Source organism: Bos mutus, chromosome 25 (assembly GCF_027580195.1).
Source record: "Bos mutus isolate GX-2022 chromosome 25, NWIPB_WYAK_1.1, whole genome shotgun sequence".
Taxonomy (NCBI): Eukaryota; Metazoa; Chordata; class Mammalia; order Artiodactyla; family Bovidae; genus Bos; species Bos mutus.
The window spans coordinates 32235840-32262179 of NC_091641.1; the positions used below are offsets into that span (position 1 = coordinate 32235840).

The following is a 26340-nucleotide window of genomic DNA, read 5'->3' on the forward strand; positions in this document are numbered from 1 at the left end:
ACACAAAAAACAAACACCAAAAATTAAGAAGACATTTTTAATCTTATAGTACAGAACTTTAAAAATTACAGTCGTATCAAATACATCCCTGCTGCTTTTACACTGGCTTCTGAACATGCTGGGTTCAATAAAGACACTCTACTACTGCACTCTATACAGTCCTGTACGTTAAAGTGCACAAAAGCACAGCCACATGCAGAGGATGCACTCGCGTGTCAGCGTATGCCAGAGATGTGAACTAACTGACGCGCTGGGACATATGAATTCACGTTTGCATCTCTCAAAGTTGGCAACTTGAAGGTTCGTGTGTGGGGGACTTACTATACAATACTGGCTGTGAATTAGGCACTGCAACTGTAGCCAAAAAAACACCCAACAAACCCAGAATCCCAGTAACATTTCAGTGCTTCCCTGCAGGCGTTGGCGGGTTACACCTCTGACTGTGTTTGCCCAGATTAAGTGAAGACAGGAAAGGAAGAGCCCCCCGTTTGGTTACAGAATCATCAAGACTTCACCTTGGTGTCTGACAACTTAGAGCCTAGCTCTACATGAGACGGTGTGTGATTTCAGGCAAGGCACTTGGCCCCTCTAAACCACGGTTTCTCATCTGTAAAATAGGAATAATGTCCCTGATCTGGAGATGTTTGATACCTTAAAATGAGAACAGGTAGGGAAAGCATTTAGCAGGGTTTCCTCAGCTTATGCCTGGTCCCTTCTCTTAGCTGGAAGTTATTGCCAGATTTGATGTCTAATTTAGTGCCTGTCCTTGATGGCTTGGAACTCACCAGAGTAACATAGGGCCATTAAATCTCTGGTCTGCTTTGAGTTCCCTCCAGTGAAATCCTCTGTAATATGTTTTAAGAGAAATAGCTGAACCAGGAAACAACCTAAATACCCCCAAAGCGGGGAACCACGTGAGTATGATTTTTTTCCCATCATATGGAAAATTACATACCCATTTAAAAGTTATGTTTAACCAAAGTGTGAACTGTGGTTACTTAGGAGGAGGGAAGTGAGAATTGGGGGTGGGTGGGACTGTGTGTGTGTGTATATGTAGTTGTGTGCGTGTGTGTGTGTGTGTGTGTGTGTGTGGTATCAACAGGAGAACTTTAATTTTTGCCCTCTGTATCACTGATTTGCTTGAAATTATTTTAAAATGAGAAGGTATTCAATATACACTTTTGAAATATACATTAAAGACCCAAGTAAAAAATCCTATTTACCAATAATTGCAACGGCACTGGGAAAGACATTACATGTTTAAATGAACATGATGATAAAAACTTTGTAACTGTGATTTTGGTAGGTTAAAAGATAGTATCCCTACAAAGAAATACAAGCTTGGAGAAATATACTAAAACGTTAAAAGACATGTCTGATTAGAAGAATGGTGGGTGAATTTTTTTTTTTCCTTAAACAGCTTTATGGAGGGATAATTTATATACCATAAAACTCACCCGTTTTAAGTGTACAGTTTGAGTTTTGGTAAATTTAGAGCTGTGCCCTGTGACACTCCAGCGGTAGAACACTGTCAGCACCCCAATACATTCTGTAACCTAATACTTGGCTTCACTTTATTGGTGGTGGGCGGTGGGGGGAAAGTAACACAGATAGTAACAATCCTGGCCCCAAACACAGGAATTTGCCAAGGTTTTGCCTCCCCTCATTTCTGCTCTTCATTTAGACCTAAGGAATGACGGGCACATTTCTCCTCTGCCCTCTTCTCCCCTCGCTCCTCCGCCTCCCTGCCCTCACCTCCCACACTACCTCCGCTTAACGCTCTGAGCACACAGTCTGAGATCCTGGCTTCCTGGGATGTCTTCCGGTCCAGCAGCTGTGACAGGCCTTGTGATTCTGTCTCTTCTCTCCAGCATGTGACCACCTGGCACGGCCAGAAACCCCACGGCCAACACTAGCACCAGACAGGCTCAACTCTCTGGCTTGCATGTTCTCATTCTCGAGGGCAAGGAGCTTCCTCCCTTTCGCAGGAGTCTAGCCAAGTATTTAACAAGAGTTCTAAAAATGACTTTATCCAGAATTTCTAGTTCCATGCAGAAGACATCTAGTCTTCTGTATCCTCAGAGGTGGAAGTCCTCACACTCTTTCTCGCAAACATTTTCTTTGCAGTGCATGGAGTCTGGCTTCCCAGGTGGCGCAGTGGTAAAGAACCCGCCTGCCAATGCAGGAGGCACAAGAGAGCCGGGTTTGATTCCTGGGTTGGGAAGATCCCTTGGAGGAGGAAATGTCAACCTACTTCAGCACTCTTGCCTGAAAAAAAATCCATGGACAGAGGAGCCTGGAGGGCTACAGTCCATGGGGTGGCAAAGAACTAGACACGACTGAGCGTGCGTGCACACGCATACACACACACACACACAAGTAGAGTTTACTTTCTTTACTCAATATTTACATCATGTTCCCCAATTAGCATCTTTTACTTTTTAAAAAGAGAAAACTAAGCTCATAAAGGATGCTTTCTCTCTCTTTTCCTTTCTCTTTCTTTCCTCTCCGCTTCCCCCTAAACAGGACAACCTGCTCTTCCCTTCCCCACATTCACAAAAGAGGTTCATCTGTGGGTGAGCCCGGAAAGCAGGCACAGCCAAGGTCTTGGTGTCAGCGGGCTGTGTCAGCAGGCAACCCCCTCATAAAGACCAGGGCCTTTAGGGGCTTCGGGGGGAAGGAAAGACCTACCACCTCTGCCACAAAGAACTCTAAAGGAAGGACAAAACCCCAAAGCGGAACAACTTTCAGAAATGCAGTTGAGACATCAAAGCCCCGTGAGAGATTTCGTAAGAAAACTAAAAGGCAACTGTCACCAGTGAGACAGGAGGGTTCTCAGAGGGAGGGAGCCCCTGGTTTTTCAGAAGCTGTGGGGGCAGTTAAGGAGAAATGAAGCAGCTTCCGAGGACTGAGCAGAAGGGCACCCAGGCATCCTTTGGGGCAGATCAAGGGAGTCTGGTCAGGGTGACCTTTGTGGGCCTCCGGGTCGGCGTCTCAGGAGACGCTTGGGGCACCTTGCCTCTCCCCTGGGCTGCCCCACATGCCGGCCGTGGGCATGCCTGTCGGAGAAGGACTCCGAAGAGAGCTGCGGGAGGGAACTCCACCTTGCCCTCGCTCTAGGTCTTTCGCCTGCTACCTGCAAGCAGGTCCCTGCGGATTTCACACTGAGCTGGGGGGAGAGGTGCCAGGTACTGAGGTGCCGGGAAGGAGGGGTCCCTTGTGGGGAGGACAACAGCAGCAGGCAGCTCTTTCGGGGGGGCGGTGGCGGCCTTCTGAACCTCCCTGCCTGCCTCTCGGGGCTGGCTTGCCGTCAGGGGACGCCAGTGCAGGTGACGGGCCATCCCTACATAGCGTGCGTGCACGTGTGCTCAGTCACGTCTGACTCTTTGTGACCCCAATGGACTGTAGCCCACCAGGCTCCTCTGTTCATCGGATTTCCTTCTCCAGGGGATCTTCCCGACCCAGGGATTGAACCTGTGTCTCTTGCATTGGCAGGCAGGTTCTTTACATCTCTCAGCCCATCTGGTCTCCAGCACCCTCCCACCAACTTCATTCCAAAGGGGTAGAGCCAAGGACTCTATTTCTTTAAATCTACAGACATTTATTGGAAAACACACTATCCATGTGACCTTAGGAGCAGGAAAGGATTTCTCTAAAAATGAAGAATCAATACATACAAATAAATAAGATTAAGACTGATAAACTGACTACCTCAGAATTAAAATTTAGCTCACGGATAACGAACAACTTTATAACCAGACTGGGGGAAATATTTTCAACATATCTCTTTAAGAGGCAAAAGACGAATAAAGCCGAAAATACGAAGAACTCCACAGGCCATTCACGGACAAGAGAGTGAATACACACACACACACACACACACACACACACACACACACGTGCTAGCCTTCCTGCTAAACCAGGAAACAAATGAAAACAGGATCCCATCTACTGACAAGAATAAAAGTGTTAAGATAACATCAGGTATTAGTGAGGCTGTAGAAAAACTGATTTTCTCAAACACTGCCAGTAGAATAAATTAACATAGCCATTTGGAAGGGCAAATCAGCATTATTTATTAAAGCTGAAAGTTTCATACTCTATGACCCGGCAATGGGTACATTCCCAGGAAAACACCCACGTGGGCTGAGAGACAGGAATAAGCATGTTGACAATGAGATTTGGGTCTGTAATGACCTAGATGTCCAGTGAGAAAGGAAAGTTTATTTAAAAAAAAAATATATGGCAAGGGCAAGGAATGAATGAGATCTCTGGATGTTTCAACAAGGTTCAGTCTCAAAAACTGAGTGGAAAAAGTTGCAGCATGACACAGGCTGTGTGACACAATTTGTGTAAAGTCAAACCACACAAGACGATCCTGTATATTTTCTATGAACTCAAGCATGTGTATGTAAAAGAAAAATTTAAGAAAATGCCTGGCAGGGTGCAGAGTGATTACCTCTTTGGAGGGAAGGTGGTGGGACTAAGGGTAAGAGTCAAGGCTGTTTTAGTTTATATGGAGTGCTTTGATTTTTTCAAAGAGGTAAGTTGTTTGTGTGGGCTTCCCTGCTGGCTCAGTGGTAAAAAAAAAAAAAAAAAATCTGCCTGCCAAGGCAGGAGATGTGGGTTCAATCCCCGGGTCGGGAAGATTCCCTGGAGACGGAAATAGCAACCCACTCAGTATTTCTGCTTGGGAAATCCCATGGACAGAGAAGCCTGGAGGGCTGCAGTCCATTGGGTCAGAAAAGAGTCAGGCACGACTTAGCAACTAAATAACAACAACATCATGTTGTTTGTGTGCTTAAGTGAGGGGAAAAGTGACTCTTTCCACACTCCTACAGAGAGGGCCTCAGGTCCTCCTGGGGCCCAGCAGGCTTGGGCAGCAGCCCCAAGCCCAGCTGTTGGCCGTTGGCACGCTGCCTCCCTGCCACCCCCCACCCCCCGATCCCAAAGTGTGGTGATGGTGACTGGGCTCTGGGTGACGGCAAGACACCCACAGTGCCTCTTGGTGCACACCTGTGCACCAAACTGGCCAGACGTGTGAGCTGAAGAAGCTCTGGTGTCCAGTTCAACAAACATGTGGGTGTTAGATCCTGCATTAGGGAACCAGACCGTGAAGTATGAGGCTTGGCGCTGCCTCAAGGGCTTCGGGGGCCGGCAGGGAGGCTAGGGCTCTCGACCACAAACCATCATGCAAGCCAAGTCTCCATCTGGGGAGGGACAGAGCCCTGAGGGAAGAGCGGGTGGGATGAGAGTTGTCTCCATCGCACCCCAGGGCCAAGAAGGAACCTCCCTCCAGGGAGAAGTGACAAGTTCCTCCCACCCTGAGACCCCGCCTTTTGGTTCATTGATTTCTGTGAGAGTGGGGAGGGGAAGATTTGCCATTTTATTTGAAAACATTAAGCGGGACGTCCATGGCAGTCCAGTGGTTAAGACTCCATGCTTAAACACGGAGGCACAGGTTTGATCCCTGGTTGGGGAACTAAGAGCTCGAATGCCTCACAGTGCGACCAAAATATAAAGAAAATAAAAATTTGAAAATAATAAACATATAAACCGCTACTGTTTAAAAAAAATTAACCTTATCAATCTCTTTGAATAGATAACACATTTGCATGTTCCCATTTTAAAAGGTGTGGAATTTTTTAGAGTTGATAGTAAATCTCGCCAGTCCTCTTCCCCAGAGACAACCACTTGATTTCTTGTTACCCGACCACTATGAATTTCCAGGGCTTCCCTGGTAGCTCAGTCGGTAAAGAACCTGCCTGCAATGCAGGAGACCCAGGTTCGAGCCCTGGGTCGGGAAGATCCTCTGGAGAAGGAAATGGCAACCCACTCCAGTAGTTTTGCCTGGAGAATCTTGTGGACAGAGGAGCCTGGCGGGCTACAGTGCATGGGGTCACAAAGAGCTGGACACGAGCTAGCGACTAAAGCACCACCATGCATTTCCAAGAGCACACGCAGCTACAGCCCTCCCCCGCTGCCTAGGCCTTCGCAGACGCTACACAAGCCCTTGCGCTTCTGCCACGGAAGCCCGGATCTTGGTGATACATCACCCCCGACCCCCAGAGGTGCTCCTCACTGTTTTTCATAGCTGCACTCTCTCCCACTGTAGTGCACGCTGAGTCATGTCCGACTCTTTGTGACCCCATGGACTGTAGCCCACCAGGCTCCTCTGTCCATTGGATCTCCCAGGCAAGAATATGGGAGTGGGTTGCCATTTCCTCCTCCAGGGGATTTTCCTGACCCAGGGATCAAACCCACATCTCTTGCCTTGGCAAGCGGATTCTTTACCACAGAGCCACCAGGGAAGCCCCCTCCCACAGTAGATGTGACTCTAAATGATTTAACAGTTCCCAGTTGATGGCCATTCAGGTTCTGTATTAGTTTTTGCTACAACACACAAAAGAAACAGCCTTACTCGTACATACGTGAGAGTAAGCCTACAGCAGCAAAGTAGAACTTATGCTGAATTTTTCTCTTGAAAGCACTCATGCTTTCCTCAAATAAACATATTTTAAAAGGAAACATTGTGGCATGACCATGAATGGAAAACCAGAATTACAACATATAAGGTGACTGTGGAAATAGATATAAAAGAGCTTTTAAAATTAAACTATAGCCAAAAGCCTGCTCTTTTGATAGAAAGGGTTATCAGCAGTTAGAGAAGTTCTAAGACAAACTAGTACCAATCTCAGACCTTCTCCTTGATGTGACAGAAAGGATTCTAGGGGTACCGAAATGTATTTTCGTGTGGACTACACTTTCCAGAGATGGCCACGGCAATACTTGCCTGAGGGACTTCCCTGGCGGCCCAGTGGTCCAATGCAGGAGACGAGGGTTCAATCCCTGGTCGGGGAACTAAGATCCCATGTGCCATGCGGCAACTAAGCCCGTTTGCCACACCTAGAGAAAACTCGCACACCACAATTGGAGACCAAAAAATAAAACAACCCCCCCACCCCACATGCTCTTCTTCCAGCATGACCTTGACCCTCCTCCCATCAGGTGGTGGTGTCTATGTCCCTTCCCCTTGAACCTGGGCAGCGAGGGCAGGGGTGGGGGTGGGCGGCCCTTTGTGATGATCTAGACCAACAGAGTACAGTGGAGGTGATCCCGTATGATTTCTGAGGCCAGGTCACAAAAACACTCTTGGAATGCATCCACCATGCTGTGAGGAAGCCCAAGCTGTCATGGAGACACGACTGAGAAAAGCCAAGGCCCTGGGCCCCCAGCCCCCAGCTCACCCTCTAGTCTCCAGAGGGTGCCATGAGGAGCGGAGACGAGCTCTTCCCCCTGAGCTCTGGGCAAATTATAGATCTGTGAGCAAAATGAATGATTAAAAAAAAAAAAAAAACAACAGTTGTAGCTGTTTAAAAAGCCACTATATTTTAGGGTGGTTTGTTACTCAGCACTAGAGAATTGCAACTGTGATTTATTGTAATTCAGTGCTGCATCCAGGCACATTTAAAAGTCTAACATTCTTCCAGCACCACCAAGGAGCTGCACACCGCATCATGGAAGGCCAGCCTGGACAAACAGCCTGGGGCTGATGATCCGGGAGGCACAGAAGGTCCTGCAGTGTTTAGTGGAATAAAGAGGAAAGGAATGCAAACATTTTTCAACAGAATTTTAAGATGCTGAGAAAGAAGAGGAGGAGAGGGCAAGTCATTAAAGAGCCACCTTGCCAGGAAGTGCAGAAGGAGGGCAACTCATCTGGGTGAAAACAGCTTGGGTTGAGGAGCCACAGCGACCTGGGTTTTAATCCCAGCTCTGCCACTAAAAACTGTATGATCCTGGACAAGCCACCTCCCTCTCTGCATCTCAGGTTACTTATGAGCCCGGCAGGACCACCGGGGGATCTGAGAGAGGCCTGGGGCCAGGCCCAGGTGGTCTCTGTCAGCAGTGGCTGTTGCCTGGAAGCACCCTGACTTTCTGGAGCCCTGACTCACCAGTCAGAACCCCCTTGCCTGAGGTAGAGTGATTCTTGCTGGAGGCAGGCTCTAGACTAAGTAAGCCATGCTCTTCAGAGGGAGAAAATGAATCATGGATGTTGGATGCTTCTCAGAACTCTTGTGGGGTGATGGGCCCACACACTCAGTTACTCTGTAGCACATCTACCCACTTTAGCTCACTGCTGCACTCCAAGGCCTGCCAGCCCCCAGGGGTCCTGAGGCCTGCTCCCTAGTCTGGACGGAAGCCCCAGGAAGGCAGGGCCTGACCTGTCCCATTCCCTGCTGAATCCCCAGGAGAGGGGCTGGGAAGTGGCTGGCACTGAAGAAGTGCTTGTCCCCTGGACAGAAAGATGCTAGCATCTTCTGGTCCTCCCGTACTGAGGGCTGTCCTTTCAGCCCCTGGACTGAAGCCTTCCTCCAGGGCTCCCTCTGACAAGCTATAGCTCATTACCGAGCAATAAACAGGGCTGACTGACTCTTGCTGTATTTAAATGATCCCTTCATGAAAACATACGGATGCCAATACCGTAATTTAATTCTTGGCTTGGTGGCTCCGAATACATTTAGAATTGAGGTCTTTATCCTTACGGTGGGATTTCCAGGCCAGCCTGAATTCCAGCGCTTTGAAATCCAATACCCTGGGCTTTAGGGCCAATTCTGGGAGCACCACCACAGCTGGAGTTTAGATTACTGACTCTGTAAACACTATCTAGTCTTCCAGACACCTGCTGTGAGTCAGAGGTCAGGAAGGATTGAGAACAAGGTACAGATTCCTTGAGGACTGCAAGCTCACCCCGGGATTCCAAGATAACATGCCCACAGGGGAGCATTTGCCGCTGATAGGAGACTAGGATTTCCTTTCTGAGCCAAAAAGCATCAGAGTTCTTTTACAAGGAATGTGTGGTCCTGGCCTCTCAATGGATGCCAGAGCCCACTGTGTTTCTCTTCCAGACACGCAGGCATTCCAGAGATGAGTAACGAAGCAGCTGCAGGGGCCCAAGGGCCCTCGCAGAGGGAGCCAAGATGATGGGATGGCTGGCTTCCCTGGGGAGTTCGCCGAAGCATCCAGTGGGGACGCACAGCCATTTGGGGCCGTGGTCCTCTAGAACCACGAGCTGAAAGACTGTCAGGGCCGTGTCTTTGGACAGAGGTCCCCCTTCCCGCTGCTGACCAGTGCTTCTCTGGGCCAGGCACTAAGCTCCCCACTTGACAAGTTCCTGGGATCCTACGGGGAAGAGCGGTTCACTGATCCCCAAGGACACACAGCTGCAGGGTGTCAAGTAACATCCTTGAGGACACATGACTGACTGATGAGCTGTGAAGCCAGAGTGAACGTGTGGCCTCCACAGCATCCTGAACAAGCTGACTGGGACCTGGGGTTCTAGTCTTTAGGATGAGGCTGCAGAGAGGAGTGACCCCTGTTTCTTCAGAAGAGGGGGGCACTCCTGATCCGGGCTAGCTCTCAAGGGTGGAAGATGCTGGCTAGGTCCTGCAGGAGGACAGTCAGAGGACCCGAGCTCTCAGCAGGCAGATCCCAGGGGTTTGAGCCCATGGTCAAGTTGAAAAACCTGCCGTGTGCTCCTTGGCAAGGCCCCCTTCACTGGCACTTGGTGGCCTCTTCCAGCAGCGACCTGGGACCTTTTTCAGGCCCACTGGGTATCTGCCACCCCAGGGCTCCGGCCCAGTGCAGAGCGATACTATAGGAGTGGGACGGGCCAAGCCCCTGCCCTCATGAAGGCTTCAGCCAAGTGGGCAGATGGCAGCCTTGCGAGACCAAGAAGATACCCGGCGGCACTGAAGACAGCTTTGACAGCGACCCCAGGGAAAACCAGTCTGGCGTGGCTCTCTGATGACGGGATGGAGCCGAGGGCAGAGGCCTTAACTGACCAGTAATACAGGGCTGGGAAGCAAGTGATGAATCACTGGGCTCCAGTTGGCTCTCTGCGGGGGTATTGTTGGGGGGAGAGGCCAGCACAGGCGGTACAAGGCCATCAATCAGAAGAAGCCCGCTGGGAAAGTGCAATCCATCTCCCAAATGTCACCACTCCATCAACGTCCACTACAAAACTGAAAAGCTTTGCCGTCCTGGGGCATCAGAGACACACACACACACACGCATTTCCATGGGAGCTACTCTGAGTGCCAAGGAAAGGAAGTCCTGTGCTGATTCGAAAAGAACCCAGCAGAGCTGGGGCCACAGGGACTGGTGACTCAACAGACCCATCAAAGGAGAACGGTCCTATCCGGCTGACCCCCGCACCTTCTCGAGCCTGGTGAACACCGAGGGGAGACTCCACACACCGCCCACGGCATTCCAAAGTCAAAACAAGAAAGAGATGTGGCGGTTGCCACTGAGGGTGTCGACCAGCACGCTCAATTAGGTTGGCTGCTTCTCCTGACAGTCAAATCAATCCTTTGAAGAAAATTAAGTAACCATTCCTCCATCAACCCAGCAACAGCTTATGGGTTGTTTGCTGCAAGTAACAATCAATTACTTTATCGTCTTTGAAGCTCCCTAAAGCCCTCCTTCCCAGCACGGCATGCGGCAGCTGTAAAGCGCGATATTTCCTGGATGGGGAGCATGTCTTGGCAGTTTCTACTGCTCGGCATGCGACTCTGGTCCCTCCAAGAATGAAGGGGAAGGGTTACTGGGATTCCTTGAATTTGCAAGGAATTAGGAGTATTTTAGGCAAGGTGTTAGTCGCTCAGTTGTGCCCGATTCTTTGCGACCCCGTGGACTGTAGCCCCCCAGGCTCCTCTGTCCTTGGAATTTTTCAGGCAAGAATACTGGAATGGGTTGCCATTTCCTCTTCCAGGGGATCTTCCCAACAGAGGCATCGAACCCAGGTCTCCTGCATCGAGGGCCGATTCTTTACTGTCTGAACCACAAGGGAAATCTGAATTTGCAAGGGGGCGTAGCAATTAGGGATGCAGGCCTTAGGACACATGCTGAAATCCAAACACCCAGGGAAACTGAGACCTAGTGCTCGGCTCCAGCGTTTCATCCATGGTCACCGGGGCTACCCCCAAACCCACACCGATGACCCGACCTTCGGCTTCCTCCCCTAGAGTTCCAAGAGGCAGGTGTCTGGACACTGTGGAGAAAACTCCCAACGCCCCCAGTTCTGCTCCCCACCCATAGCCACAGCTCAAAAGGCAAGGGTGACTGCGGGGAACAGTCACCAGCCAGGCCATCTGGGGTTGAAATGCGGCCCCTCCACTTTCTGGCTGTGTTGACCCAGCTGGTGACTTCGCTGTGGTTGCCCCATCTCTAGGCCAGGGTAATAAGACAGCTGTATTGCTCTGCTTTTTTTTAGCCTTTTTATACAGTTCATGGGGTTCTCGTGGCAAGAATACTGGAGTGGTTTGCCAAGGAGAAGAGGGCGACGGAGGACGAGATGGTTGGACAGCATCACCAAGTCAATGGACATAAACCTGGGCAAATCCCGGGAGATGGCGAAAGACAGGAAAGCCTGGCGTGCTGCAGTCCATGGGGTCTCAAAGAGTCAGAAACGACTCGGTGACTGAACAACTGCTCTACTTTATGATATGCATGTGGATGTTTCTAGGAATAAGTGTTCTGCTGTCAGCAGTTGACTTTGAAGAAAGAAAAGGAAAGATAATTGGGGCTGATAGCTGGATAGAATAGATGTGATAAAAGAAGTACCGTTGATCCTCGAACAATAAGGGGGTCGGGGTGCTGACCTCTTGTGCAGTTGGAAATCCACTTTTTACTGCTCTTTCTGCCTCTGAAACAAAGTGATAAATGACATTCAAGGGCAGGAAGCTGAGTGTTCTGGATACGATCGGGACTTAAACCCTAGCTCCTTTGATTTCACATACTGTGATCTCTAACCCAACACAAACTTGTCCCCACACTTAATGTAAAGATCTGTAAAATGAACACATACATACTATATGCATTGGATAAAATCCATGTGTAAGTGGACACACGGCAGTTTACGGGTACATTCTTAGGGATGTGGATGGTGGATAGAGAGAAGGCTGTTCCTTATACAATTCTGTCACCTTGGTTGCATGCTTGAAGTTTTTCAAAAGGAAATGTTGAAGGAAAAAATGACCTCCTAGGGTTGTTGTAAAAGGCATACAAGCACATGGCAGTTGAGGATAACACAGTCAGGCTGGGCTCTGACTGTGCTCTGAAGGGCTTCCCCAGTGGCTCAACAGCAAAGAATCCACCTGCAACGTAGGAGACTCAGGAGACACGTCTTCAACCCCTGGGTTGGGAATATCCCCTGGAGGAGGAAAATGCAACCCACTCCAGTATTCTTGCAAGGAAAATCCCATGGACAGAGCAGCCTGGTGGGCTACAGTCTATGGGGTCACAAACAGTCAGACATGACTGAGTGACACAGCCTAAGCCTAAGCTGTGAAAATCTATTTGGTTCTTGAGTTTGAATAGCAGGAATGTTTTTAGTAGTTTGTTTGCTTCTTTTATTTGGCTGTATCAGGTCTTAGGGGAGGCATTCAGGATCTTGTTCCCTGGCCAGGGACTGAACCTGGGCCCCCAGCACTGGCAGCATGAAGTCTTAACCACCGGATCACTAGGGAAGTCCCTGAAGAGCAGGAACATAATAGGAAGAGTCTGGGCGTGAGGGGTACCTGCAGTGCTCTTTGTAGCATTTCTTTCTAACACTTTATTTTTGGCTCTGCTGGGTCTTTGTTGTTGTGCACAGGCTTTCTCTAGAGGCGGCAAGCGGAGGCTACTCCCGAGTTGCAGGGCATAGGCTTCTCTGGTTGAGGCTCCCGGGCTCTACAGCAAGGGCTCAACAGTTGTGGTGCATGGGCTTAGTTGCTCCGTGGTATGTGGGATCTTCCCAGATCAGGGGTTGAACCTATGTCTCCTGCGTTGGCAGGCGGATTCTTTACCACTGAGCCACCAGGAAAGAAAGCCCCATGTAGCATTTCTTATCCTTGTAGTATCTTAACATCACCCAGCGGATTTCAGGTCCACTGAGGACAGTACATCACACTCTGTTGATATGGGTGGATACGCCTGTCATTTGTTAATTCAGCAACTATTCAAGCAGTGATGGACTGGTGCCTGGGTGACTGTTAAGTGACCTAGGAGAAGGGCACACTGCTATTTTCAGACAAGGAGCTGAAGGCCTGGGGAGGCCAGGGCCACAGGCTGGGGATGGCGCTGGGCTCGGGCTCAATTCCACCTGCTTCTAGAGGATGGGTTCTCCACGGTTACTTCCTCTCTCTGGCTTGGTATGCACATGTCCTGTTGAACAAACTAATGTGACTGATTTTCACAAAGTGGTCAAGAAAACTCATCCCCTGTCTTCACCTTTCCCCCTCGGGAAATTTCAAGAGACTCCCTCCCTGGGAGAACAAAGGGCAAGGCAAGGATTTGACTTCTTGTTCCCACATGTCCAGACACACGTGGGGCATCTCCTTTTCTGACTGCTCTAGCCGACGTGAGGATGTGCAACTTGCAAATGCTTTATTCCTTGTTCCTTCTTTGCAATTCAACAAAGTTCACAGATAGATGACTTGGTGGAAACGTAATTACCAGAAACAGAATCCAAGTGAGTGGCGATTCCAAGTACAGCATGGCATATCCCCTTATCAAGTGACACGCAGCCTGCCACCAGAGGCCGGGCGATCTGATCTTTACAGCGCATCACCGGCGACCATGCTTATCTTGACACTCTCTCTCCAGAATGCCACATTTGCATAGGACATTGCATAATTTCCTCTCAGAAGATGGCCCTGTTTAGCATGAGTAAATAAAGTTACCTAACTCTGAGGCGGCTGAATGGAATACTTGAGATTTCCAAGAAAAGATTTGAATACCTAAGCTCTTCCCCAGGCACCCCAAGTACCAGCCTGACAAACAAAATCGAGTGCTGGCAGGGCTTTCTCCTTCCTGCCAACTCAGAAGGCCTGCAGCCAATGAAGGAGGGTACCCGGGGCTTCAGGAGCCCTGGTGCCCCCTGCCCCCCGAGATTTCTCTGCTCTGGGCCCTCTCCCCAGGATATGGTCAGGCTGCCCTGGGCTGGAATCAAGGCTCTGCCTTTCCCTTCGTCTTTTTATTCTTCCACCAAGTGGGTGTCAGGCACTTGGTGACAGGGATGCAGGAGGGCCCTGCTCTGGGTGACCTTTCTGAGCCTTGGTTTTATCTGGAAAATGAACATACCGCTTACTTCATAGGGATGCTGGGAGGAGCAGAGGAAGCACAGAAAAAGGCCTGTGATATTTCTGTGCATGAGTCATGTGGGCACATCTCCTTTCTCCCTCTGGATAGAAGGTTCCTGAAGATAGGGCCAAATCTTCTCTTTCCTTCAGATTTCCTCTTTATGACAGTTCCTCAGAAAAGTCACGGGGGTATTGCAGAGAGCAGATCCTGGCCTGGGGGACCCTCCCTCCTTGGGTGAGGGGAGGGCAGTGCTCCTGGCAGAGGACTTCACCTGGAGTGTTCCCCCAGGTGTTAAAAAGTGCCGAGGCTGATCCTGTTAGCACCCCTGGAGAAGGCATAGGTGGGCGTCACACGGGCATCTGTGGGGGATCTGGGCACCCACAGATGCCAGCTGGACTTCTGGTCAACGGCTCTGAGCTTGACCTTCAAGGCCCTTCTTGGGTAGGGAATATTCTACCTTGCTAATATCCAACCAGGACCCTCCTCTCAAGAGGGGTCACTGGTACAAAGAAATGGCCTTGCAGATAGAATCATTTCTATCCTCTTTCCCCTTCACTGTCTCAGACTTTTCATTCCAACATTTCTAAAGCTCTTGCCTCCAAGCTGGACCCTGTCCTTGGCAAAGGCGGCCACAGAGACGGGCAAGCCTTAGCCCTCGGGGGCTCCTGGGTTCCGTGGGGGAGACCGGACAAGTGATCATTACATTACAGTGACGAGGGCCACAGCAGGGAAAGACGAGGGGCTGCAGAAGGCCAGAAGAAGCCCACCAGCACAGCTCAGGGGCATAGAAGGCTTCCTACAGGAGATGAAGTTAAAACTTCTGAAAGAAGCCCAGAAATTGACCAAGCGGAGGTGGTGAGCAGTGCTTCAGGCCAAATCAAGCCACCATCTCTCTGTGGAGGGCTCCCAGGTTCCTGTGATTTGCTCTCACATCTGACCCTTCATGGCCTGTCTCTAGCCTCCCGCTTGTCACCAGTCCTTTGGGGTATCAAGCTCTTTGCCTGATTTTGGTTAGAAAGGCTGGAGGGGCATCCACATGCATTCCCTGGCCCATCACTGGGGTTTTCTCTCTACATCTTTCTCTTCTCTGGGTCTTAGTCCTTTGAGATAGCATAGTCTCGTGGTGAAGTTCAAGAGGAAGGGGCCAGACTGCCTGGCGTGGGAACTTGGCATGCTGCTGCCCACCCTCTGGACCTCAGACACCTCATTCATCAAATGGGGTGATGACAGTACTCTAGTATTGCAGCTATGGAGAATGGATGGTATTTGTCAAGTGCTCGAATAGTGCCTGGCATGTAGGAGTAACAGAATTAGCATTCTTCAGGGTTTGGTGAGAGCAGAGAGCTGAGAGTGAGAAGAGCCTTGGGTCTGCACCCCAGCTGGGCACTTACGAAGCTTGCGTGGCCTCGGTCAGGACACGTGACCTTTCCAAGTGGGCCTTGGTTTCTTTCTCCCTCCAACAAAGAGGTTGGGACTAAACCACACGCCTCTTTTCTGATGGGGAAGAACGTCTAAATTTCATACCAGGGGACACATTTACGGCCGTTTGGCAGAAATTAGTTCACAGAGTGAATGCTTACCGGCATAGCAGTCTGATTTTTAATTAGCTGGTGGGAATTCAGTATACTTCAAACATTAACAGTAAAATATGGGAGACCTCTGGTGGAGACGAGCCATACCTTTGGGCTTAAACAAAAGCTGTATCCTTCACACACCAAAGTGCCTGCTATCCGTTTTTCATCACGAGTGCTCATATGGAGTATCGATAAACCTTTGGCACTAGAACAACACTTCCAAAGCATATGATTTAAAGTGATGCCATTAATATGAAACTAAATCTTATCAGCTAACTCTGTATGATCCTAGGCATCCAATCGCAGGGCCTTCTTTTAAACTACTGAACTGTGTTTCTGACGAGCTAAGTATCAAGAATCTCAACTGCTTTTCCCCTGTGAGTTTTCTCTTCTGTTGAAAGTAAACTAGAATATGAACTACTCTGTTAAATTCATGAAGAACAAAATAAGGAAGGGAGACTCATTCCTTCCTTCATTCATTCCCTCATTCCTTTTAATCTTTCAAGGCGAGTGGGTCCTCACAGACTTGAAGGATATGCTATAGTCAGCAGGGGGAAGTGTGTGAGCTGTGTGGTCAGAGGCCAGGGGGAAGGTGTCTGGGAGACTTCTGTCCTTCGGGGGTTCGGGGGGGAGGGCGGTGGCTGAAGTGGGTGGAACAAGGCAGGAGGGCGGTGGACGGCGTGGCTGAAGGAGCTGGGGAACCCGTTAGGAAGGGCTGTTTATTAAAGCCATACCAAGGAGTATAATCAGATACCCGGAACTGCAGATTCAGGGAATATTGTCATGGTAACTCAAGGTTTTGCTTGCAGTTATTTACTGAAGCTTAATTCAGGAATTTAATGGGAAGTTTATAATTAAGACCCAGTCTGGAACTTATACATGAAAAACAGGGCTTACCAAGAATATGAAAAAAAAAAAAATTAACAAGATTTCCCAATCGTTCCTTTATTTATTAATTTGACAAATATTTACTGTGTATCTGCTACAGTCCCAGGTAGTAAGGATGCAGGGTGAAAAAGAAGGTCCTCCCCTTCCTGCAGCTCACAATCTGGTGGATGCAGACAGACCATAAACAAATAACTTGAATAAATCTATTAGTAGAGAGTGTGCTTACACAATGAGAAGGCAACACTTGACTTGCTTATAAAGAAACTCTTTTCAAACGTTCATTTGTAAATCCTGCAAATAGACTATTCAGAGGTTTCACTTGCAGAAAAGGGAACCCTCCTACACTCTTGGTGGGGATGTAAGCTGGTGCAAGCCACTATGGAAAACGGTATGCAGGTTCCTCAAAAAACTAAAAGTAGAGTTGCCACACGATCCAGTAATCCCACTCCTGGGCATGTTTCTGGAGAAAACTCTAACTCGAAAAGATACATGTACCCCAATGTTCAGAGCAGCGCTACTGACAAAAGCCAAGACAGGAAAGCAACGTGGGTATCCACTGACAGATGAAGGGAAAAGAAGATGCGACTGTCATTGTTACGGTCGCTTCATCGTGTCCGACTCTTTGCGACCCCATGGACTGTAGCCCGCCTGGCTCCTCTGCCTATGGGATTTTCCAGGCAAGAACAGCGGAGTGGGTCACCATTTCCTTCTCCAGGGGATCTTCCTGACCTAGGGATCGAACCCACGTCTCCTGCATTGGCAGGAGGATTCTTTACCACTGAGCCACCAGTGAAGCCCATATATGGAATGTTACCCAGCCATAAAAGAATAAAACAATGCCATTTGCAGCAACATGAACGGTCCTAGAGATTATCATACCAAGTGAAGTAAGTCAAACATATGATATCACATACATGGAATCTAAAAAAAGACAAAAACGAAATTATTGGCCAAACAGGCTCACAGCCATAGAAATCAAACTTACAGTAACCAAGGGGGAAGGGGTAGGGAGGGATAAATTAGGAGTTTGGGATGAACAGATGCACACTACTGTATATAAAATAAAAACAAGGTCCTCCTGTTTAGCATAGGGAACTACATGTAATATCTTATAATAACCTGTAACAGAAAAGAATCTGTAAAAAAATATATTTATGTATAACTGAATTACTTTGCCATACACCAGAAACTAACACAACATTATAAATCAACTATACATCAATTTTTTAAAAGGTGCCACTTGCAAATGCATATCTGTGCTAATTTTGAGTCATAACAAATGCAGTTCATTGAGTATTTTAATAAGCACCTGGCTCTGTATTAAGCACTCAAAATAATCCCACGAAGAAGGTATTATTATCTGTAGGTTACAGGTGAGAAAACTGAGACCTCGAATTTATTCACTTGCCAGAGGCTGTGCCACTGCGATTTTCAGCACCCAGGACGCCAGGCAGGAAATACCCACCGTGAGCCAGGCCCAAGTTCCTCTGCACACTTAAACCCATTTAAAACCAAACCCCAATCCTGTGAAAAGACTCTGTGGGCCATACTCTGAGCTAAGTTGGATGAATCCGGACTGGTCAGGTTTGACTGCCTGTGCTCAGACTCAGCTGTTCTTGGAGCTGAAGCTGAGTGACTTTGTTTTGGCTAGGTCGCATGAACGTCACTGCCTTCAACTGCTTTGCTGGTTTCTTGGCAGAGGCAATCCACCAGCAGGGAGAGAAAGGGAAAGGTTAAGAGAGACAGAGGTTTTGGCAGGATAGTAGGAGGGGGTAATAGGTGGCTGGGAAGCAGAGAATTTGAGGAGCTGGGCACCCCACACACCAACCTCCTTACTACAGCACGGCCGGGGCTGAGAACTCCATAACTTACTTTTTTAAAAAAAATATTTATTTATTTGGCTGCATTGGTCTTCGTTGCAGTGCATGGGATCTCTCCTGTGGCTTTCGGGCTCGAGAGTCAGTTGTTGTTCAGTCACTAAGTCCTGTCCAACTCTTTACGACCCCATGGACTGCAGCACGCCAGGCTTCCCTGTCCTTCACTATCTCCTGGAGTTTGCCCTAGTTCATGTCCATTGAGTCGGTGATGCCATCCACCCATTTCATCCTCTGCTGCCTTCTTCTCCTTTTGCCCTCAGTATTTCCCAGCATCAGAGTCTTTTCCAAAGAGTTGACTGTTCACAACAGGTGGCCAAAGCATTGGAGCTTCAGCTTCAGCATCAGTCCTTCCAATGAGTATTCAGGGTTGATTTCCTTTAGGACTGACTGGTTTGATCTCCTTGCTGTCCAAGGGACTCTCAAGAATCTTCTCCAGCACCACAATTTGAGTGAAAGGGCTCAGTAATCGCAGCCAGCAGCCTAGTTTCTCCTTGGCATGTGGGATCTTAGTTCCACGACCAGGGACTGAACCCATGTCCCTTGCATTGGAAGGCAGACTCATAACCACTGGACCACCAGGGAAGTGCCCCCTCATCCCCATGCCTTTCTGAACCTGATGCACGGAGCCTATCTGTGGAGCTAAGATGCTACAGATTCAAACCTGTTAGGAAAAAGAAAAGCAAAGAAAACGTGGGCAGTGTTTTTCTCATGGGGGAGCTGGTCAGGCTGTCCACCAGAAATAAGAGTAAGGCACAGGCTGAGGAGAGGAGGAGACGGCCAGGCGGCGGAGGCCTGCCGGACACTGGGCAGCTCTAGGAGCTGTGCCTCTAACCCCCCAGCTGCAGCTCCGGCTGGCGAGAATCACAAGCTCCACCATTTCTGCCTCCTGCCGTGGGTTGGGTGCAAAACAGGCTCTGGGCCTCCACTTACCCATCTGTAAAGAGGGGTCATAACAGCACTGAGCTCCCAGGCACTGGAGACTACACAAGCAGAGGGTCAGTAAACAGCACATCCTTGTGATCATCACTGCCTCTCCTGCCTCCAGGCCACAGAGGGGGGCTCTTGAGACTCAGCAGGGTGAACACAGAGCCAGGATTCTGAAAGACTCCGAGACCTCTGTTTTCCCTGTTTGCTGACTTCATCGCCTACACTGGCCTCACAGGACTCTCTGGGTTGATGGACATGTCCTTCATCTGTGCTGTCACGTGTTGCTCTTTAAATGAAAATAAGATGAAGAGTTTCACTCCCTGTTGTGCCAGCCACATTGGTTACTGAGCACCTGAAATGTGTCTTGTATACAGAGGGACAGAATCTTTAGCTTTACTTTTTTAAAAAAAAATTAGTTTATTTAATTTTGGTTGTTCTGGGTCTTTGGTGCTGCATACGGGTTTTCTCTAGTTGAGGCGAATGGGGGCTACTCTCCAGCTGCAGTGTGCAGGCTTCTCACTGCAGTGGCTTCTCCTGTCGCTGTGCACGGGGGCTCTGTAGTTACGGCACACGGGCTTAGCTGCTCCTTGGCGTGTGGAATCTTCCTGGACCAGGGATCGAACCCGTGCCCCTTGCATTGGCAGGCAGATGCTTAACCACTAACCACCAAGTCCTGCTTAATGCTTTCCTGGCCGTTCCGTGTGGCATGTGGGATGTTAGTTCCCCAACCAGGGATTAGACCCACGCCCTCCTGCATAGGAAGTGTGTACTCTTAACCACTGAACTGCCAGGGAAGTTCCTACTTAAGGTTATTTTTATTAATTGAAATTTAGATGGCTATGAGTGGCTCTCGGCTAGACGGACCCAAAGGGAGAGCAGAGAGCTGACCATGTATGGACTGTGGGAAACGGCCCCTCTTCACTTCTGGCAGCTTCTCTGGGTAAGAATGACTTCTCAGGAAAGCTTGGTGACCCCAGGCACAGTGACCCAGGGCCTGGAAGCTCCCTGACTGGAAGCAATGGGATGCTCTGGCCACCTGCACTCTCAACGTGGGAGCTAGTGCCCATGAGTCATCTCGGCCACCACGGCCCCTGCAGATCCACAGAGGACACGTCCACACGGCGCTGTGCAGCGGAGGCACCCTAAGGCCGACAGGCTCTGCATCTCCATCTCGCCCTGGGCGGGGAGTCCTCGTGGGTCGCCTGCTTCTCTGCAGCCAGGCCTCCAAGGAGAAGCCGGGTCTGGTGTCCACCGCCTGGCGTTCTCAATGTCCTGGCCTCCACATGAGGCTCGGCACTCATGGAACCAATGAACTGGAAAGTTACTCATCCATATCTAACACTGGGAAGGAAAGGTCCAGACATCTTTTTTTTGGAGGGGTGAGTACTGAGCACCCTTCTCTTGGTTACCTGCTTGAGCCTGCCACAGAGGTTTAATTTAACCTTACAGCCGTGATGTCCAAACTCTGGACTGGAGTGATTTCATGTGGAATCACCCGGGAATCTTTAAAATCACCAACTTGGCTGCCACCCTTCCACACCTGATTTCACTGGTACAGGGAGTGACCTGGGCACTAGAAGCACCGTTCTGCAGCAGTCAGCAGATCCCTGCCTCCCAGCATCACCTGAGGAGGCAGACGCTCCCTCCTCATCCCTCTGGTCCAGCTGAGGACCACACTTGGCCAAGACCACACCCTGACCAATGGTAAACCAGGCCACGATGAAGAGGCTTACAATCCTGCTATTAAAACAAAAGAAACTTGCAGCCCATTCTTAATCCAAAATGAATCACAAAATCCTTTCCTTCATCTTAATCTGAGACCCTGGGGCAAGAGGTTTTCAGGCCGTTCACAAAACAGGACTGGAAAGTTGGGGTGTGGGGGTGGGGCGGGTGCCTTAGGCACATGGAAGGTGCGTTGAAAAAACACCACGAGACAGGTTAGGCTGTAATGCCATCCGGGGTCTGATGGATCGCTCACGGCGTCCTCAGGAGTTAATTACAAGAGCCCTGAACTCAGTCCTGTAGGTCAGCACTCTCTGCCATTAATGGTTCAGGTAAAGAAAGATGTAAAATAACAGAGCAGGGAATGAAGTTAATTGAGCTAAGCCTTTTAAAAATATTTCTGATACATCAAATTCTAATTAAAGATTAACATGCACAATGGAAATATTAAGAAGCACTTACAGAGACCCCCAGAACACATGGAGAAAGAATGTAATCTGTCAAGGTGAGGACACTGATTAAATCGTTTGCATGAGAGGGGATTGGTAAGTGGATGAGAGGCATTTACTTACAGCTGTGATTTTAAATTAGGAAAACAGCTCTTGGTTACTGACCCAGCTGCCTGTACTGCTACAGCCTTCCTGGAGGAAAATTTGGCAACAGGAAAGGAAACCTTCCAACTGAGCTTGAGCCTGCAAGCCCATTTCTAGAATAGTCTGTTGGGCCCCACAGAGATTCAACTACCGGGAAGTTCAAACCTGGGAGGATGTGTATATGTGTGTGTATGGGAGGAGAGGGCTTAAGAAATGAAAAACTCATGGATAAAAGGAAACAAAATCTTGGCAGTCTCTCATGATGGGGTGTTACATAGGCAGTTTTTAAAAAATACTCTTAAAATAGTGTTTCTTAAACTGTAGTCATTTCTTTACTGCCCTGGAGATTTTTCCATGGTTGTACCATCATCTGTACCATTTATTTGATATTTATTTGATAAGTTTTGTCCCTCCATTAAAAAAAAATTTGGCTGCCCTGGGTCTTAGTTGCAGCATGTGGGATCTAGGTCCCTGACCAGGGATGCAACCTTGGCCCCTTGCATTAGGCGTGTGGAATCTCAGCCACTGGACCACCAGAGAAGTTCCTGTCCCTCCTTTTTAACTTTATTTTAAAAGGTAACTTTGCATTGTTGCCTTTATTCCAATGTTCATTGGAAGGACTGACGCTGTAGCTGAAGCTCCATCACTTCGGCCACCTGATGCGAAGAGCCAGCTCATTAGAAATGACCCTGAGGCTGGGAAAGATTGATGCAGGAGGAGAAGGGGACGACAGAGGACGAGATGGTTGGATGGCATCACCGACTCAATGGACATGAGTTTGAGCAAGCTCTGGGAGATGGTGAAGGACAGGAAAGCCTGGTGAGCTGCAGTCCATGGGGTCGCAAAGAGTCCGACACGACTGAACGACTAAAGAACAACAATGCATCGTTTGCATAAGTACAAAATTAGCATCAACTGTCTACAGAGGACACAATATTTAAATGCAAAAAATAGTCATACATGCACCAGTAGAAACAGTCTCAGGCACCCTCTCTCGAAAAGCATGCTGAGAAGAGCACTGATGACATGGAAACGTGTGCCCATAGGGTCTGAAGGTCACCAAACAGCATGCACAGAAAGACTTCATTTTTTTGTAAAACAAACTCATGGTTATCTTTGGGTTATGGTATGGTTATAAGTGATTTTTTTTTTTTTAAGGAAATACAAAATGTACTTATTTTTTAATTTTTTAATTAATTGAAAGATTATTACTTTACAATATTGTGATCATTTTTGCCATATATCAACATGAATCGGCCACAAATATAACTGATTTTTAAGCTGCTTCTCTTGAGGCTTTCTTGGCGGTCCAGTGGTGAAAACTCCACACTCCTGATACAGGGATCACGGGTTTGATCCCTGGTAGGGGGAGATCCTGCGTGCCTCAAGGCACAGCCAAATTAAAAAAAATAAAATAAAAGCTTCTCTCTATTTCCTAAAATTTCCACCATGAACTGATGGCACTTTTACAATAAAAGACATTTATAAAAATTTTGGTGGTCCTATATTTCTCCTGCAGGTCCCCAGGTGCTTCTTGAGAGGTAGACGGGGAGGCACACAGGCTCAACTGTCGTCTGTTACCTTGGGGAAGTGGGCGGGAGGGACAGGCACGGGAACGACTTGGTTTTATTGTCTTAAAAGGACAGGGTATTTGTACAGTATTTGTGTAATTATAAGTCAATAAAAAAATATTAACTTCCAAAGCATAGGCCCATTTGGTGCCAATCTTACGCCACTGCCCTGCTTCAGGCTTCTATCCTGTTTGACTATCCGGAGGTGTGTGGCCAACAGCCTGGCCACGAGGCTCACTGGTTCCCCGTGAGACAGATTCGGCTGCGGAGAGAAGCCAGGTGCCGTCAAAGGGAAGCTGGGGGGCGGGGAGAGCCCTGGACCAGAGCCAGATCGCGCGGCGGCCGGGCCGGGCCCAGGGCTCCTACGGCCTCATCCCTCGCGGGGTTTTTCTTTTGTTGTTGTTGTTTTTTTCCCCTCGTCCTTTCTTGTTCATTCTCCTCTCTCCTTTCGGCTACTTGCTCTCCTTCCCGTCTCCCTTCTCTCTGGTTTTTGCTCACAAAGCACAGCTGAGAATAGGCAGGCTTTCCACGGTCCATAACATGACCGCCCACTTTTTCCTGCTATTTACATCAAAGATCCCAAGCTCACACATTTGAAACTGAATGTCATTTGAAAGATTACCAACTTGAAAAAAAAAAAAAAAAAGATTAGCAACTGTTCAAAGAAGAAACGAGTCATGGAAAGTCTGACTTTCACTCTGCTTCTGCTTGATCACAAGAAGAAAGTAGAAACTTCAAAGGCATCCAGAGTACCGAGGAAGCCCAGAGCCGCGAAAGGTTACTTGCTTTTTCGTGGCTGATCCACTGGGGTGGGGGAAGGCAACTTTTTCCACCCCTGACAGGGAGGGGGTGATTTTAAAGGCCCACGGCCCCTTTAAGTGGGCCCCCCGCTTCTTTGCAATGAGGATCACTGCTTTCATTCTCCAGACTTCATTGATTTAAATATGGTTCACGTAAAATTCATGCAAAGCTAATCTTTCACATTTGAGTTCTATTATAATCTCCACGGTAGGGGCAATAGGGAAATAAACATATTTGGGCAAGGGGAGCCCAGGCATGCATACAGGGCCCCCAAGATAAAAAAACAAAAAAAAGGGAAAGATTCTTTCTAAAGAACTGAGATGCAAACAAGACACAAGAGGTCAGTTCTCAAGAAGGGAAATGCCGGGTGTATGCGGCCAGCTGTGGTAACTAGGACTTGAATGGGGGGGGTCGGGTGGGGGGAGGTGGAGCCTGCAAAAGACCTCAGACTTCAGAGGGCAGGTCTCCCCGGCGGCTCGGCCCCATCCCCCACACACACCCGCCTGAGCAGCTGGTGCCCAGAGGCCCGTTAAGCCACAAGCACACACCTTCTGCCTCTTCCCAACAACCTCGCACCTGGAGGTAAAGCCTGGCCTGGGGCGGGGGGCGCAGTAGGGCCTCGGAATGTTTACTGTAATCACGCACAGGAGCTGGAATCGTCTCTGGCCAGGGCCTGGCTGGGACTGGCGCGCGCGCAGCTTCCGAGTCAAGCCTGTGGAAGCCCTGACTCACAACACCTTTCAGTTTCCCTCTGAGCCCCCAGGGGTTGCATCTTCTGTCACCTAATGGTGACACAGCAGCAGGGCCTGTCACAGGCTGCCTGCTTAGGACACAGGCTGAGGAGGGGGGCAGGAAGTACCCCGGAGAAGACGTGGGGACATGGGCGTCACTTAGAACAGGGGTCCGCGACCTCCGCGATCTAATGCCTGATGACCTGAGGTGGAGCTGATGTAATCGTAACAAAGGGCACAATAAACATAAGGCGCCTGAATCATCCCCGGCCCCCTGGTTCAGGGAAAAACTGTCCTCCACAAAACCAGTTCCTGGAGCCAAAAAGGTTGGGGAACCACTGACTTGGAAGACTGGGGTCAGTCCTGCTTCCTAACGCCACTGTTACAAAGGAGGACAGAGTTAGACCACCGTGGCCCCATGTGGCCAAGGAGACCTGCCTGACTACCCAAGGACACGCATGCCCCCCTCACCCTCTCCAACAGGTCGTGAGGCCAAGGGACCCTCGATACCCACTGGGCCCTCAGCCGCATCCCATGGCTGCCCTGGTTCAAGCCATCGTCCTCTCGCTCCACGTCCAGCGAGAGGGACCTTCCACCAGTTGCCTGCCTGTGTTCTTGCTTCCCCACCATCGCCCGTGACAGTGGCTATGGCAGGAACTTCCTGGAGCACACATCCAAGGGTGTCACACCTGTGCTCAAAACTCAACTCCTTCTTCTTCTGACGGGCTTCCTCCCTCAACCCTGCCATACCTGCCCCGTGCCCTCTGCTCTCCCACCTTGCACTCTGCTCAGTCCTGTGCACGCCCTGCCTGTCTCTACCCATCCGTGCCCTCTGCCTGGTGGGCTTCCACCCTACCCTGAAGGCATGACTGATGCTCATGGCTTCAGAAATGAGGTTGCTCCGAGAGACACATATGTGGGGGCCCCTTAGAGCCAGGAAGCGCAGACACAGGAAGTGGATCCCTCACCGCCTCCTTTGACCAAGGGGAGCAGAGCAGAGGGAGACAAGCCGGTCTGAGCAGAATCACCAAAGCGTCCGTCAGAGCATCGGGAGCCTGCTGTTTATCTGGCTGAGCACCACAGGCTGTGTCAGCTGCTCTTTCGGAGGCGGCAGTGGACAGAGGAGCCTGACGGGCTACAGTCCATGGGGTCTCAGAGTGTCAGACACGACTGCACTCGATGCACTCGAATACTCAAATACACGTTTTGGAGACATGGACGCACGTTGGCTAAGGGATAGAGGCTTCTTTCCCTAGAGGTCCTGGCTTCAGGGCCCAGGCTCTGGGTAAGAGATGACAAGAGAACCCTATTCCCAGGTCAGGCTGCTGCCTCTCTCCCCTCGACAAGCAGGTCTAGCTGAGCTCACGGAAAGGTCCTCTCGGCACGACCCCCATAGCGCCACAGGGTTAGGGGCGTGGGGACTCTGGAGACCGAGGATCCCTGGATAAGTCCCAAGGGATGCACCAGGCAAGGACGTCCTTGTCCTGGCTCCTCGTGAACCTCTGCACTCTGCAGAGGCTGCCTGCCTGCCCCCT

The 26340-nt window shown here is 49.5% G+C and overlaps 1 protein-coding gene across 1 annotated transcript in view; it reads right to left on the minus strand.

Moving 5' to 3' along the window:
* CLEC16A (C-type lectin domain containing 16A) overlaps positions 1 to 26340 on the minus strand; it is a 234582-nt gene that overhangs the window by 65358 nt on the left and 142884 nt on the right.